The sequence below is a fragment of the Kogia breviceps genome, chromosome 18 (genome assembly GCF_026419965.1).
Source record: "Kogia breviceps isolate mKogBre1 chromosome 18, mKogBre1 haplotype 1, whole genome shotgun sequence".
Taxonomy (NCBI): domain Eukaryota; kingdom Metazoa; phylum Chordata; class Mammalia; order Artiodactyla; family Physeteridae; genus Kogia; species Kogia breviceps.
Window position 1 is genome coordinate 41,481,495 of NC_081327.1, and position 5,085 is coordinate 41,486,579.

Here is a 5,085-nt window from a genome sequence, read left to right on the forward strand (position 1 = left end):
AGGTAGCATATAGACAGTGGATACTTGGACAAAGGGATAATTCACGACCCTGGCGGGGTGGAGCAGGATGGCATGAGATTTCATCGAGCTACTCAGAATGGTGCACAATTTAAAACATATAAATTCCTTATTTCTGGAATTTTCCATGTAATATTTTTGGACCTTGGTTGACTGCGGGTAACTGAAATGGTGGAAAGCGAAACCGTGGATAACGGATGGGGATAACATAGAAAATGGCTGGATACGCATACTGTTATAACCTGTATGAATTACTTTGCAAAACTCAGGGATAAGAAAATGCACATTTCTCAAGTTTGTGGGAGTCAAACTTAAATACAACTCTATCTGTACCTTTTCAGGTGATGGTGGGTGATACAACCGCAATCATTTTTGGCCACAGTGCCCACTTGGCCTCATGAGATTAAAGAAGTATCTGGGGTTTAGGAAATTCAGAGAAACTGGAGAAGGGCCTTTGGTCCACATGGTGGTCCCTGAGATGCTCATTGTTCTTTGTGGTTTACTTGAAGGTGAAAGGCTCAGATTCAGTGTCGGGCTCGATCATCAGGATCCTCTTGGAGGGTCCCAAGACCTAAGAGATGTTTAGCGCTCAGTCTTCCTGAGGCCACCAGCCACCTCCGTCCTGCCACCTTCTGGGGCTCTATGTGGGATTGTTACTCTGGAACTTGCCCTCCCTTCATCCCCCAGCGGGTTCGCACTTTAAAAAAAACTATCTTGCAGAGAATAGGGGCAGCTAGAGAGGATCTGGGGAGACCCATTAAAGCTGGTAAATCCCCAAGTTGGACTCAGCCTCAGCTTTCATTAAATAGCAAGTGGGAAAACTGGGAAAGGAGAAAGAAGAAAAAAATTTAATCTTCTAAGGGTTTTGCAAACAATTGGAGTAATTAAAAGTTCTCAGAAGTAGCCGATGGTGCCCTTTTCACCGAGGGAATGTGGGCCAAGCATGATATATTAAAAGAGAGGGAGCTGCTCTATTGAAGTTAAAAATAATCTTCTGTCACATGGCTAATTTGTTGGAATGTAGCAATTAAAGGGCTCTGGGCAGAGGAGGAGCTGGAAGCAGCTGGGGAGCTTGCAGGCAGAGTGCACGCCCTGGGGACTGTTTGCAGAGAGAGAGAACACTGTCACAGCTGACTTGGGGCACCTTATCAGAAAGCCCACAACGGGGGCAGGAAGAAGGAAAAGTGGGGTTGAGTTCAGAGCCGTGACCTGTGGGTTTATCAGACAGTGAAGGGATAGGTCAGGACTTGTCACCTGTGCTCTGGGATGCTGATTCACTTAGCAAGGATGAAGGCTTTCCAGTTTCCCCTTCACTTTGAAAATGCATGCCTTTGAATCCATTTCAAAGGAACACATAACCCAAAGGAGCCCTTTGATCCTAAATCCATGGGAAAAACCAATCTATACAGTCCTTAGGGGCAAAGCTCAGGTCAAGAATATAAATCCTAGATTGGGGAGTTGGGGTGTTTTAAAAGTTTCTGCAATTTTTGAATTTATTTTTTTTTGAATTTTTGAGTTGAAAGAGTTTTAAGAAAAAAGTTATCTGGTATAATATCTGAATTTTCCAGGTGAGGCAACAAGCTACGAAAGCTAATTTGTCCAAGGTCACTCAACGAGCAAGTGACAGAAGCTAGGTTCTAACTCAGGTCTTTAACTAGAGAAGGAAACCATTAACCAATTAAAAAAAAAAAAGTGATCTGTTGTTTTTCCATAGCTTTTTCTACACCACCCTGCATCAATCTCGTATCGCCATTTTCCATGTTAGCTTGCCCACACATCCTCTTTGGGTTGGGTGGGATTGTCTTTCTCTTCTTTCTACCTCCAACTCTCATCCATTACATATAAAGGAAAAGAGGATCAGTCACTTTCTCCTAGCATTTTCTGCATTCCAACACACCCATATTGTTTGTCTCCTCTCAAGCTATAGGCCCTCCAGCCTGTGCTTTTAGTATGGTTTCCAAGTTGCTGGCAAGCAGAAATGCCACCAACATGAAGAAACAAGTACTGGTTCCCCAAACGCAGTAGCCAGAGCTATCTGAATCTTTTAGAATAATACTTGATCAATTTTCAAATTTATAAAGGGCACCACTAACAGAAGGGGCTCTGAACATCCAATGGATGTTTGGGCTTCGTAGCCTAAGCACCCCCGGAAAGTGGAGGCCAAGTTCTATGTGTGCACATACATTGCAAGGAATAGACATCTACCTGACACTAGCTTGAGCCAAAAAAGGGTAAATTTAGTGTCTCCTGTAACCACAAGACTAGATTTCGTGTCTGAGTAGATCAAAGAAAGGGTCAAAAACATCCCCAGGGCATCTTTCTGCTTTGTTGGGCTCCATTCTTTAGAGTCTTGCCGCTTGGCAGACAAAACAGCTGTGGAGAGCTCCAAGCTTTACTTTGTTTCCAGTTCAGTATTCATGTAAAGAAGCAGTCTTCCTGCCCTTAGTCCTGTTCCCTGATTGGCTGCCTTCAATCAAGTGCCCATTCCTAAAACAACAGGGCCAGGGAAATGAGCTGCTCTCACTGGACAGATTGGATCACATGCCCCATGTGTAAGGAGGGGAGGCAGAGCATCTGATTGGCAGCCCCACTAGCTTCACATACTCTAGAATAGGAACAATTCCTCGCAGGGAAGATGGGGCACAGAGACCAGAAGTAAGGGAAAGGCAGACAGATACAAATCATTAATACCAAAGCCCAGCACTTCTATGCACTTTTCTGAGGTGGTGGTTTATAGCTTGCTTCCTGTCCTCAAAACGTTCTATAATCCAAGAAATAGTAAGAACTTTGGGAGGGGAAAATGCTTTTCCCTCACTCCAAATATTTCCTTCCTGTAGAGGGTCATCATGCTCCAGGCTCCTCTTCATGCCTTCCCTCTCCTGCACTGAGGGGAAGGAGAGCATTAGGGGAAACTGGGCATGAGTCTCCCAGTGTCTTCCTCTTCCTGGTCTCTTAGGATTGAGATGCTGGGAAGGAACACGAGTTCTCTTCCTCCACATGGGGAGGAAGTCCACTGGTCCACTGTTGCCTGGGACTGCGGGAAAGTCCGTTGAACTAGGATTCAGGGAAGCCTGTTGGGCTCACGTGCTCAACTACATTCTGCAATGTATAGCCTTATCAGAAGATAATTCATCTCCTGACCCCCCCCCCCAGACCGCCAATTGATTCAGAGCCTGAGTAGGGAGGAGGCATGCTATTTGTTGAGTCCCTTCTCAAGAGTCAACAAGAACCATCCACTTCGGGTATCAGGGACCCACAGATTCATCCTCTCACTCTCCCCTTCCTGGCTGGTCCCCCACAGGAGGAGCTCGTCTCTTCGGGAATCCACAGAGATAGTGGAGTGCTGGGAGCAGGCTCCGAGGGAGGCCACAGAAATGACCAAAGGCAAGGAAGCTAGGTTTACCACAATAGGTGAGAGAAACTGGGATCATTTCGCTTGGAGGGGGCAAGAAAAAGCCAGTGGTGGGATGGTTCAGCGGTAGCCTTGACCAGAACCACGCGGAGGGTGTGGCATCACTGGTATTTTTCCACAGCCCCACCCTGACCCTGAGCATAGTCACACATCTGTCCCTTACCTCTCCCGTCCCACTTGTGTCCTTCTGCGCCCACCTCTTTGAAAATAAATTGTTCCACTTCCAGAGAGGTGTCGGAGGCACACAAATCAACTTAAATAAAATAACACTACAGTATCATTTCTTTTTGATTACAAAAGTGATACACAATCTGTGAGAATAACTGAAAAGATACAGAAAATTATAAAGATGAAAACTAAAGTCAACTCGAAGTCCTCAATCCTGAGATAGCTGTTGTTAGCTTTTTAGTCTATTATTGTCCAGCCTTCTCTCTCTACATAATTTTAAATGTATTCTTTAAAAAATGTATAGAAATATTTTAAATAAAATAGCGGCATGTCATGTAAAAGATGAAAATGGTATATTATGCTATTTCTCTTAATATTATGATCTATGTGTACTATTAAGTGAATATTTTTTATTGTTACCACTTCCTTTTGTCTCTCCTGGCCTTAGGAATGGTTGACATTAATGGCACTTATTTGAGAGGAAAGTACTGGTGTCATGAGACCCATTTTAGAGACAGGGAACTGTGACTACCCGTAGCCACGCCCAACTCCTGCTTGTGTGGCCAGGATCACAGGGGACAGAAACAATTCCCTAACATAATAGATAACTTTGTTGAGAAAAGGGAGTGAAAAAAGTGGCTTCCATAAGCCAGGGTTCTTGACCTTCCTTCTCTATCAGAAATACCCATCAAGGGGCTTCCCTGGTGGTGCAGTAGTTAAGAATCCGCCTGCCAACGCAGGGGACACGGGTTCGAGCCCTGGCCTGGAAAGATCCCACATGATGCGGAGCAACTAAGCCCGTGAGCCACAACTGCTGAGCCTGCGCTCTAGAGCCTGCGAGCCACAACTACTGAAGCCCGTGTGCCACAACTACTGAAGCCCGCGTGCCTAGAGCCCGTGCTCCGCAACAAGAGAAGCCACCTCAATGAGAAGCCCGTGCACCGCAACGAAGAGTAGCCCCCACTCGCCGCAACTAGAGAAAGCCCACGTGCAGCAACGAAGATCCAACGCAGCCAAAAATAAAATAAATAAATAAAAAGAAATACCCATCACATCTACCACAGTGGCCTCCCCAGCTCCAAGATTTTGATTCTGGGAGCATATAGCTGCAAGTGAACAAAGAGTCAGGGGAAAGTTCTTTATCAGCAGGAGAATTATTTTATTCAACGTGTTTCCTTACATTGGTTGGGACAATAAGGGGAAAGAATGAGAAGAAATAAAAGGCCAGTTACTCAGGCCACTTTTAATGAATCACCCCCCAGTGTCACTACCCATCCCCAGTCAGGAAAAGCTTGAGTTTTTCCATGCCAAGAAAAACAGAGGGCAGGAAGAAACAAATTACGACCTTGTTTGTGTTTTGTGTCTTAACTATTTGATTTATAGGCCCAGATCCAATGATTATGGATGAAAGAAAATATCCCAGTGTCCCAAACCTAACCTGAACTTAACCGGGGGTGGGTCTCACGTCCACTGCTCAAAGTTAATGC